Source organism: Leuciscus leuciscus (genome assembly GCF_965113295.1).
Source record: "Leuciscus leuciscus genome assembly, chromosome: 25".
Lineage (NCBI taxonomy): Eukaryota > Metazoa > Chordata > Actinopteri > Cypriniformes > Leuciscidae > Leuciscus > Leuciscus leuciscus.
In genome coordinates this window covers 5,812,969-5,825,522 of record NC_138724.1, presented here as the reverse complement: position 1 = coordinate 5,825,522, position 12,554 = coordinate 5,812,969, and the positions used below count along the sequence as shown (strand labels likewise).

At 40.6% G+C, this 12,554-nt stretch overlaps 1 long non-coding RNA gene and 1 gene segment (V, D, J or C); one reads left to right on the top strand and one right to left on the bottom strand.

The window, feature by feature from the left end:
• Positions 1-1,029: 1,029 nt before the first annotated feature.
• LOC309490002 (immunoglobulin lambda constant 7-like) lies at positions 1,030-2,692 on the top strand. The segment is given in 2 exons: positions 1,030-1,123; positions 2,376-2,692.
• A 3,172-nt stretch (positions 2,693-5,864) lies between these two features.
• LOC309490170 lies at positions 5,865-12,554 on the bottom strand. 2 transcript variants are annotated; one of them, XR_014202619.1, is made up of 5 exons: positions 9,929-12,554; positions 9,802-9,856; positions 9,625-9,720; positions 6,257-6,420; positions 5,865-6,136 (listed from the first exon to the last, which is right to left on the bottom strand). It is a non-coding gene; the product is annotated as an uncharacterized lncRNA (long non-coding RNA). The 2 variants fall into 2 exon arrangements; XR_014202618.1 differs by having other exon boundaries at positions 9,802-12,554.

Here is a 12,554-nt window from a genome sequence, read left to right as displayed (position 1 = left end):
CCAGGTTTCTGCTGATACCAGTATAAGTCATTGCTGTATATTCCTACATCTATATTACACTCTATTGTTGCTGTTTGACTCTGTTGGACAGTTTTAACTTCAGGTTGAGTCAGAGTCACTCCTCTGGATTCTGAAGAAAATAAAATAAAAGAAAATATGAAAAGAAAGTAAGTTAGTTTGTTAATCACCTTTTTAGAGAACAATATTTGTATATTAAAACGATCAAAACAACAATGGCATATTATATTTATATTAAAAAAGTAACAACCTTGAATAAACAGTGCAATGGTCCAGATGAAGATGTTGATTGTGTTCATTGCTGTAGTTTAGTCTTGTGTGATGATGAAGATTGTGTTCTGCTCTCAGTCATGAAGTGTTAAACTCACAGCACTATAAACACTCTCAGAGCACTGAAGCATGTGCTGACAATGCAAAGAAGTGGGCAGGATTTACAACAGCTTGTGCTGATAACAAACTAATATACACTAGAGTTACAGAATCATGACTTTATTTTGTATTTTTATTGTGACTCCTGAGACACTGAGGATGTGCAGATGAACGTCCATCTCTGTGTCCATATTCAGTCATGTGACCATCATCACTGCTACACTTCCACTAGATGAACCGCCATCACTAAAGTAAGATCATGAATCATGAGTCTGTTCAGAAAGTATCAGGACTGATTGTGAATCTCTAATCAGAGTTCATGGTGTCACTCCATCTATCATGAAGCCTCATGTGTGTCTGAAATCATCAAATGGAGAAGAAACAGGCTGTTAAAGATGGAGACATATTAGAGCTTGTTCACGTTTCATGATCTTGTGTGGAGATTCATAACCAGTCCAGATACTTTTAGAACAGACCTTGAATATGAAAACATGCTTGACTGTGTAGAACATGCAAAATACCTTTTATATTTTCATTGTTGACACTTTCTATTGACTTTGGCTCTAATATTCAATAAACTCATGATTTGAAGAGATTTTGACTGAAGATTGAAGTCTGAAGCTGCAGGTTTTTCTGTGAATCATGATGATTGATCTGCATATGAAGAACAGAAGCATCATTATGAGAAACTCCACAACATCATCCATGATCAAAGAGGTCAAAGGTCACCTCAGAGGTCACAGCTCATCAAATATATTTCTTTAAACAGTGTTATATCAGAAAGCATTTAGTCAAATCTGAATGAGTGAGTGTTGAGAAGAGCTGAGGATCTTCTAATATCAGTGTGTTGAAGTGTTGTTTCTCTCTCTCTGCTGGAGTGTGTGTTCACTCGAGTGGAATAGAGGTTTTTGTACGAGCGTTTCATTAGATTGTATCACTGTGGTGGACTTTCGGTGGAGGAACTAAACTGGTGATCAAATGTAAGTCTATTTAATTACATATTTAAAAAAAAAAATCTGAAAGTGTTTTATAGTTGAAAAAAGAACAACATTTATTAATAATATTGATTATTAGATATTGTGGTAAAACTTTACTTGAAGCCTTTATTTATAATGCATTATAAAGGTTTCAATAATGTAGGTAATAATGCTTTATATATTTTTCATAAATTATTGTAACCAAAGTTAAAAAACATTATAATATTTACAAATCCTTGTTACATCTGAAATTGGTTGTTTATCATGAGTTTTAATGTATTATAATTTCTAAAGGTGTAACAGTGAATAAATAATATTACAATGTATTCATTAGATCATACATGCATAGACTTTTATAATGCAATATGTATAAAGGCTTTTAATAAAGTGTTACTGATATTGTTGTATACTAATTTAATCTAAAACAATAATATTATTATAAGAATAACATTATTCCTTTCAACAAAAAATGAATTCTAAACATATTTCCACACTGTGTCTCACTATGAGTTTAATCAGTTTATTACAGGTTTGTTTTTCCTTCATTTATTTCTACACTGAGTTCATAATTAATTTCATCTTTTATTGTAGAAATCATACATGGAAAAAAGAGATTTGACATCAGAATGTAAATGTTGCTACTTTCTGTAGTTCAGTCAATGATACTGAATCTCTTTTGCTCATGTTGTGCTTATAATTCAGTGTTTTGTTCATTCTGTATGATTCAATTGTGTTTTAACTCTGTTTGAAATTGAGTTACATTTTCAGTTCAGGAGAATATCTCAAAATGTAAGATATTTATGTTCAGAGTGAATAATTGCTGGAATTAAAGCAGTCAGATCGGCCTGATAATAGATAATATGTGTTATAACTGCTGTTACACTTATTGATTAGATCATACATGCATTTTAATGTATATAGCAGTGCATAATTAATGCATTAAAAATGTAATTGTGTGTGTGTGTGTGTGTGTGTGTGTGTGTGTGAATGTGTTGTGTTTGTCTCCTGCAGCTGGTCCCACAGTGAAGCCCTCAGTGTCTCTGCTGCCGCCCTCTTCTCTGCAGATCTCTGGAGACTCAGCCGCACTGCTCTGCCTGCTCAGCTCTTACTCTCCACAGGGGGCGCTGGTGAGCTGGACACTGGACGGGTCAGAGGTCACCGAGGGGGTTCTGACCAGCGCAGAGAGCCAGCAGGACGGCCGCTACAGCCGCAGTAGCGTCCTGACCCTCAGCAAAGCACGCTGGGAAGAGGGAGAGCTGTACGTCTGCAGAGTAACACATGATGGAGCTCCTCATGAGGTCTCGTTCCACAAGAGCTCTGAGTGCTGATGTTTCTCTCCTGAAGATGAGCCGTATCTGAGTGTCCTGTGTCAGGCAGGATTCACATGAGTCTAGTGCTGCAGCTGTAGTGATTTACAACTCAATACTGAAACTGAGTGTGTGTGTGTGTGTGTGTGTGTGTGTGTGTGTGTGTGTGTGTGTGTGTGTGTGTGTGTGTGTGTGTGATCTTTCAATCTGCTGTGTTTGCTGCAACATTCAATAAAGCTTCTCAACAAGTTCACTTTGTGTCTGACAACATCATTCAACTAACAGATGAAGATGCAGGTGCTTTTCAGAAGGTTGATGTAGCAGTAAATGTCAAATAAAGCTCTTGGGGTTTGAACATGGTCTCTGGAGACAGAGCTGCTCTATTCTGAGAGGATCACAATCACTCCACCCTGACAATGCAAATGGGGTTTTCAGTCTCACTCTTTGATTGGTTACATGATCTGGACTGGAACACTTTCACTTCTGCTTTAGTTAAACTGATGATTATATTTATAGGAGATTAAAAAGTTTAGAATATAAAAATATCATAAAAAAGATCAAGATCAAGAATCAGCCGTTCTGACACTAATTGTTACATAATCATTACATTTATAGGCGATGGTGTAAATATACTGTATATGAAAATGTTATTAAAAATATAATACATGATCACAAATCAAGAATCATCCGTTGTGACAGTAATTGTGTAAGAATGTAAAAGTTTCTGTGTCTCAAATGGAAAGCATCACGTCCAGACAGCAGAAGTGACTGAATGCAGTCTGTTCAGTTTGATTGACAGGATCATATATTACACCTAAAACATGATGATCATATTGAAACACTGACTCATTCTCTTCATAAACACAAGAGTGATGTTGATTGTAATGATATAGTGTTATTAGTGTGTGTGCTGTGATCAGTGTGTGTGTGTGATTGTGTTGTAAGAGCAGCTGCAGTTTCTCTCAGCTGTATCAGTGCAGTCACTGTTGTAGAATTGAAAATAATCAAAGATATTTGCTTTACTGTTTTCTACCACAAGGACCAATTGGAGTTCGCTGATTGTGATCAAGGCCTGTAGGCCAAGATGTGTGTACTTCGGGGGTCGATGAATTGTCACACCTTTAGTACAGTGGGGGATTGATATATAGATAAATCAAAATAAATATAGAGTGTACTGGAATGGTGATATATAAAGTTCTCAGTCCAAAAGCACAAATATGTCATGAGAACATGCAAATAGCGCACAAAAACAGCATATATCATGTCCAAAGCTACGCCTGTAATTTCTCAGAGGTGGAAATGACATTTTAGCAGTATTTCTGGAATATTAGCATACCCTCATGTCAGGCTTAGCTACTTCTGGACTTATTATGTGTTTTACTCGTAATAAACATGAATACATTATTTTCATATTTGTTGTACATAAATAAACCGAACTACAGCCAAGGTGGAAATGACGCTGAATAAAAATACTCTGTATAAAAGCTTGAGTTACCTTGATTTATTTTCTAGTGCTGAAGAGCACATGTGCCTAAAGTTACATCTTCAACTAATACGTCCTTTTCACTATTATTTTCATGATTACCAAGTAAATAAAATATTTAAGGTGGATCTATTAATTTTGGATTTTGTTGAGGGAGGTGGAAATGACGGAAAACCTGGTGACAGATTTATTTTATTCCAAAAATAGTTTAAAATTGTGATATACATATGGAATTTCGATGGTATGATATTATTTTATTTGTCCTTAAGACAAACATGTTAATATAATCATTTAATATGATCCTTTAATATAATTTTTTAACATTCAAAGAGGGCCCGTCTGGATTGGGGACAAGCATAAAACTGCAAAATCTGCTAATAAACAGCCTTGCAAATTATTTTAAAAAAGAAAACAGGGGCAAGATTTGGTGGTTACTAGGATGTTGGAGCATGAACTTCATAATGACAATTTATTTGTGCATTTGTTTGTTTATTTATTTACAAAAAAAGGCCAAGGACACAAAAGTGCCTGTAGTTGGAGGATCACCCAATTGCGTCATGAAGCTCATGTGAAATAAGTCCAATTGTGTGACAGGACGTCAGAAGCGGGCGACGTCACGACCAGGAAACTATAAAGCATGTCCACACAATGCAACGGTAGCTTCTGTGTCTTCAGTGAGCTCTCTCTGTGAACTCGTTTGTCTTATTTGGTGTTGTCTGTCCAAGTTACAAGCATATATATCATTATATCATTATAATCTTGAGAGTCGAGAGAATTACTCTAAGAGGAGGGCGTTCAGGCTCGTGTTCCTCATGGTTATGGTCGCACTGATGTCGAGGCCAGTGGAGATTCAGGTCATAGAGATCGCAAATGGATTTAGCAGAGGTGTTAGAGACAGGCCTGGCCTCTTCTGTGCCCTCACCTCCTAGATCCAGTGCCTCATCTCAGGGTTTGGAAGCACGTGCTGCGGTTTCTTCTGCCCAGAGTGAGGCACCGGTGTTGCAATTATGTAATGAACCAGGAAACTATAAAGCCAAAACACTGCAACACTAGCTTCTGATAGGCTGAGGTAAGTTGCTGACAGGCACGTATTTGAAAAATATAACGGAATGAATTGATCCACCATTTTACTTGCAATACTGTATGTGGGTAAAATGGTCATAAATGAATATTCCCATTCAATACAATGTATCTGCTGTATGTAATTTGCATATTAATGTGTTCTTGGGGCAACACAAAAGAAGTGTAAAAATGGGAGTAATAATTTGCAACATTTTGATAATAATATCTAATATTTCATAGGAATATTGATGTATAATTTATTTCCTTATTCTCCCAAATTGCTGATAAACATGATTTAAGTCCTGGTGTCACGCGAGAGAACACAAGATCCAATTGCGAATGTAAATACAGTTAATTAAGTAAACCGAGAATGTGAGCAAGGCTGGATGGTCTGAGGCAGTGGTGCAGGACTGAGTTCAGTGGCCAGTTGCATAAACTGTTAAGACTAGTCTTACAAGTTAGTCATACAATTTTATTCTTTAAAACTGTTAATAACTTTGTAAAGTCAGTAACATAAAAACGTAGATTGGTCTAATTTGACACCGAACAGTAAGACTGATTACCCCTAACTAACTTCTAGTTGATCAAACTAGTTCTTAAGACACAGTCTTAACATTATGGCTATGTTTATGCAACTGGCCCCAGGTCTTGGCAGCGGGGAGACTGCAATGGGCTGAGGTCCGATGATCCACCTAGAAAATCCCAGGATGATCAAAGCAAAGAGAGTCCAAACTCGAGCAGGAAGATGCACAGGAACTGGAGACGGAGAAAAACACTGAATAACAAAGTGACGAGACGTGAACACCAGAACGATCTGACAATGAACAGGACAAACACAAGACTACTTACAGGACACAGTAACGCGCCGCACCTGTGGCTGATCTGATTAGCTCGGCAGTGCGGTTGGTAACTAGGCAACGCTGATAGGCAATCAGACCAGGACAGTACACACAAACAGTCAGAAAGAACAGGCAAACCTGTGAACCGTGACATTACCCCAGCCCCTAAGAGCCTCTTCTGGCGCTCACAGAGGGACCTACTTGGCGATTGTAATCATCGATAAGGGAGTGATCCAATATGTCTCTTGCAGGAACCCGACTTCTCTGCTCCGTACTGTAACCCTCCCAGTCCAGAAAGTACTGGAATCCGCGTCCCCTCCGCCTTGAGTCCAGAATACGCAGGGGCGATTCTAGGATTGTTTCAACTGGGGGACGCAAGAGGGGCCACAATTAATACAGAGGGGCCAATCTTATGTTGTGCTTATATGTAAAACTGTAGATATCCAAATCATTTAAAGTTCAGCAAGCTTTAAAATCAGCAATAAACCGTGATACCTTAATTTCATTTAATGGCATTTATTCACTGCTGTAAATAAGAAGAGTTAAATTAAAATAATCCAATCTGTGAATAGAGTACAACTCACAAAAATAATAAAACTCAACATTAGGTTATATAAACTTTACACAAATCCTCACAACCTTATACATGGGCAAAAATAAATAAATAGAACAGCATTATTTTTACTCGTGCAAAAGTATATTATTCATATAATAAATACACAATTAATTAATATACCTTTATTAATTAAATACAATAATAACTTGTATCCACATCCTATTAAATTTGCATAGCAGCAGTTGCAGTAAATTTGCATAGCAGCAGTTGCAGTAAATTTGCATAGCAGCAGTTGCAGTAAATTTGCATGGATGAATAGACAACATCTAAATATGCCAATCAAGGCTAATTAGCCAATATCATATATCCACTTTCTGTTAGATAGCTAATTTTCAAAAGGGTGCCTTTAGTTTAACTATAAAGTATATGAATCTTATAAAAAACTGTTTGTAACGAGGTTCAATAGTTATGGGAAGAAGGAGGCGGGAACCGGCGAACATTCAATATATTTTAATGACAAAAATAAACCAAATACAAAATGAAAGTAAAAGCCAGCAGCCCCTCACGGACGACTGCTGGCCACACAAAACAGAAACAAAACACAACATAAAATCAGGCCTGTCCTCTCTCGCTCTTCACTGTCGTCGCTCCTCCTTTATGCTTCCGCTCCTCCGTGAGAGATTCGAGACCGGTGCGTCTCGCAGGTGTCGCTCATCAGAGTAATCACGCCACCGGCCTCATGCCGCTCTCTCACGGCCCTCGGCCTCGTCCTGCTCGCCACATACCCCCATCGCCCCTCGCAGGCCGGGGGGTACCCACGAGACTGCGCTCTACTCCCCCCCCCCCCCTCCCCCTCCTCCGGGGAGACCGAACACGGCGGCTGCGGTACCTGGGGGTATGGACAGACGAGGCGAGAGAAAAGGAGACGGAAGCATGAGGAGCGACAGAGACGAGAGAGGGGAGAGAAAAAAAAATAAAAAAAAATTATTAGTCCGGTTCCCACAACGCGCTGCCATCTGGCCCTGCACCAGCTGGGCGATCTTCTCCGCGGTGCCTGGCGGTGGCGCTGGATAGCCCTCGGTGGACGGCACGAGACTCCTCCGCCGCCTGTTGGACGGCGACGGCTCCTTCGGATACGGGCAGACGGCAGGAATCCCCCGTTCCCTGCTCCTCCCCATCATGGCGGACGACAGCAGGCTCCGGCCCACGGCGAACGGCGGCGACTCCTCCTCTCCCTCACGGACGGCAGCCGTCCCTCCAGCACCCAGGCGGCCAGCAGCGAGCTCGACCGTCCCCCCGGCAACTCACTCCAGCGCACCGCCTCGAGCGTCCATGGCGACGGACTCTGCTCACCATGCTCGATGGCACCGCGGATTCCCCACAGCGGCGAGGGCTCTTTGACAGCGCGTTCCTCCTTCTTCCCGGGTTTCGGCACCAATGTAACGAGGTTCAATAGTTATGGGAAGAAGGAGGCGGGAACCGGCGAACATTCAATATATTTTAATGACAAAAATAAACCAAATACAAAATGAAAGTAAAAGCCAGCAGCCCCTCACGGACGACTGCTGGCCACACAAAACAGAAACAAAACACAACATAAAATCAGGCCTGTCCTCTCTCGCTCTTCACTGTCGTCGCTCCTCCTTTATGCTTCCGCTCCTCCGTGAGAGATTCGAGACCGGTGCGTCTCGCAGGTGTCGCTCATCAGAGTAATCACGCCACCGGCCTCATGCCGCTCTCTCACGGCCCTCGGCCTCGTCCTGCTCGCCACACTGTTTAAAATAGCTTAATTAGTCCAGTGTTATTTTAGTATTATTTATTTATATATAGGCTGTTAAACATTTTAGTAATATTTTATTTGCGTTGCTATTTATATTTGTTTTTTTTATTTGAGAATGTTTCTGAATGTCATGACTTTTTGTCACTAACTTCTGTGAATTATATCTTTATAGAAACCATATACATTACACACTAAATTTAATTTGAGACTCATATTGTTCACTTTGCTTGACACAAAGTTCATGAAATTAGCCAGATTGTGCCACACAGCATTGCAAAACTACAAGATATTTGAAGAAAAATACCATCTATTTTATGTTTCAGACAGCAAGAAAACTCAACATCAAATATCTTCATAATCTCTAGATGAGAAATTATCCAAAGAAGGAAGAAGGGTGTCAAAAGAGGAGGAAGGAGGAGGAAGAAGATGGAGGAGGAAGAAGGGTGTCAAAAGAGGAGGAAGAAGATGGAGGAAGAAGGGTGTCAAAAGAGGAGGAAGGAGGAGGAAGAAGATGGAGGAGGAAGAAAGGTGTCAAAAGAGGAGGAAGGAGGAGGAAGAAGATGGAGGAGGAAGAAGGATGTCAAAAGAGGAGGAAGGAGGAGGAAGAAGGAGGAAGAAGATGGAGGAGGAGGAAGGGTGTAGAAAGAGGAGGAAGGAGGAGGGAGACTGGAGGAAGAATATGGAGGAGGACGAAGGGTGTAGAAAGAGGAGGAAGAAGGAGGGAGGCTGGAGGAAGAAGATGGAGGAGGACGAAGGGTGTAGAAAGAGGGGGAAGGAGGAGGAAGAAGATGGAGGAGGAGGAAGGAGGAGGAAGAAGATGGAGGAGGAGGAAGAAGGAGGGAGGCTGGAGGAAGAAGATGGAGGAGGAGGAAGGGTGTCAAAAGAGGAGGAAAGAGGATGAAGAAGATGGAGGAGGAGGAAGAAGGAGGGAGGCTGGAGGAAGAAGATGGAGGAGGAGGAAGGACGAAGATGGAGGATGAAGGAGGAGGACGAAGATGGAGGAGGATGAAGATGGAGGAGGAGGAGGAGGAAGGAGGAGGGAGGCTGGAGGAAGAAGATGGAGGAGGAGGAAGGACGAAGGTGGAGGGAGGCTGGAGGACAAAGATGGAGGAGGAAAGAGGAGGACGAAGATGGAGGAAGAGGAGGAAGGAGGAGGGAGGCTGGACCTTAGATCTATCCACATAGGAAACAACTAAACGTGAGCTATTTATTCAAACAGCAACTAAAACTGACCAGTAACTTCTGAGGGCAGATCTTCATCTCTTCGAGTCTGCTTCGACTTCGACTTGAAAAGCTTGGCTCTGATTGGTCAATCTGAATGTAGCTGAACTGAAAAAGACGTGCTGTTACACTTTGTGTCAAAAATACGACTGGCATAGACAAGTAGCGCTAATTTAAAACAAATCTTACCTAGAATCACAAAATAATGAGGTTCCAAAAGTCACATGCCATAAACTTGACGAAGCTGGGTAAAAAACAAAACACACATTTAATTTTGTATTAATTAGCTCCCCCAAAAAATTCTGTCATCACTTACCCTTCAGTAGTTCCAAAACATGTAAGACTTTTGTTCATCTTCGAAAGAAAAACTGAGATATAAAATCTCACACTTGCTCTGTATCACTCCTTCTGAAGACACATGTAAGGTCCAACATGGAAAATCATCCGGTTTCCGCGGACTTCTCTCGAAAATTCTCAGAGAAAAAAATGTATTCACCAAATCATCTTGAGAGGTTCATTTTCAGGTTCAATCTGATGAATAAAAACTGAAACAGCTAGGCAAATTTTTTGTGTAATTTAATTAATCTGTGCTCATAATTGTAAATAACAGTAATGTTTTTAATGTACACACTAAAATAAATTCAAAGTTTAGGATTTAATGAAGTCTACCAGACAGCAAGATATTGAGCGTAAGCGTCAGTTCTGGCAGGCCAGGTACGCTGCAAACGCTATTGGCCAACAACACGGTCTCATCAGCTGTTCTGCTCCCCTCGCTGCTAATGGCTATGATATAAACAGGGCGCCCTCTTTAAACAGATTCAGTTCGCTCCTAACTGCTGATGCTAGCTCTTTGCAGCCCGCCACCTCCCCAGCTCTTCCTTGTCCTGTATAACGTGGCATTTACCACCATAGGGGGGGTGGTGGTGGCGCAATGGATAAGACACATGCCTTTGGTGTGAGAGACCTGGGTTCGAATCCACTGTGAGACACCAATGTGTCCCTGAGCAAGACACTTAACCCCTAGTTGCTCCAGAGGCGTGCGACCTCTGACATATATAGCAATTGTAAGTCGCTTTGGATAAAAGCGTCAGATAAATGTAAATTTGCTTTTGTCATCGTTGCTGCTCTGTTCATATGGGGAATAGTTCAGCTCTCCCAGTCCTAAACTGTGTGAGCGTTCCCTAATGCTGCTGCTGTCCTCTGACTCTCTGCTATTTCATGGTGCTCATGAAAGGTCAGAGGACTCCCTGAACAGAGCCATACCGCCAAAAAATTTATTCCGAATTTATCAACTTGAATTGCAATTTATTCAATAAAATTTTTCCTAAATCATTTTTATTGTCATGTGTGTTCTTGACTTAATGGACCTGACAGAAATATAGATAAATTAAGTTTAGTTTACAAAGTAAATTTACTGCTATTAAAGCATTAGAGTAGCCTGGCTAACGTTGAACCACATGTTCATTTTCGCGTATTTGAGGCGTGGTTTACGAATGCCCAGAGCCGTTTATTGGGCGATACGAATGTCTATCAAATGCGCCTGTACGTAGATCATAGCCAATCGTTTCAATTATACCAGATGACGCATGTAGAGCGACAGATATTCGACGAGGAAGAAGACGATGGGTCAGAGATTTATGTGTACACGATGGCGTTCAGCGACTATTGCCGTTTGTGCAAGACAAACATGAGGGTAGAGGGTATGTATAGATATAAACAAACTGCTTCGGTGTGTCGCATAGACGTCGTCATCGTCTTGCTGCTCCCTCCCCGTTCTGTGATTGGTTCCCTAGCTGAGGCGAAAATCTGGTCCATGGAATCCATGCTGACTAGCAGCGTGAATAAAATCGCGCTGCGCTCAAGGCAGCATGGGGAAACCCAGGCTAGCATTAGAGTATAATTGAAAAAAATAAATAAAATAGTGCAGTTGTTTCAACTTACATTTGTAAGTTAAAATAACAATTTAAGTTGTTCATTCAACTTTCAGTCTAGTTGAGGACAAGAAAACTTAAAATGTATTGTTGTCTGGACAATCTAGTTATCTCTACACTCAAAAATAAACTGAAATAACTCAATTACAAAACTATTATCACACTAATAATATATCTACAAAATATATCACACAAATTTAAGTCTGCTCTTCAAACTACGCTTTGTACCATGCCTTCATCTGGGTGCCTTTATACATAAACATATTCTACCCTGGACTACCCTGGACTGGACTGATTGGCACTGTTTGACTCCCTTATTGGCTACATTAGCCACTTGCCCAATCTGCTAGCTTGCCTGTATGGTTTATACACCATGCTGTCTTTTCGCAGGTTGTTTATTGACTTGTTAATAGCAATTTAGTGTGGAATATGTGACAATCGGGTCCAGTTCAGTCTGTCCGGGTAGTACATTTATGGCCTTTCTCGGATCTGCAAGCAACACTCACATCTTCTCCACATTTTTGTCCAGTTTAGTAATGGAAATAAGATTACATGTTACATGTTTACTTACATCATAATAAATAGATAAAGTCTGTGAAAGGTTTGATATTGTGTAGTTTGTGATCCTCCATCAGCAGCTGCAGTTTCTCTCAGCTGTATCAGTGCAGTCACTGTGACGTCTGACTGACAGAGGTTTTTGTACGACTCTTTATCACTGTGTGAACACATACTGACTGTTGATGGTGTGTCTACTCTGACAGTAATAATCTCCTGTATCTTCAGTCTGGACTCCACTGATGGTCAGAGTAAAATCTCGTCCAGTACTTGCTGTTCCACTGCCACTGAATCTAGATGGAGTTCCAGTATAAAGGCTGTTTATGTAATAAATCAGGAGTTTAGGAGCTTCTCCAGGTTTCTGCTGATACCAGTATAAGTAGTCGCTGTATATTCCTACATCTATATTACACTCTATTGTTGCTGTTTGACTCTGTTGGACAGTTTTAACTTCAG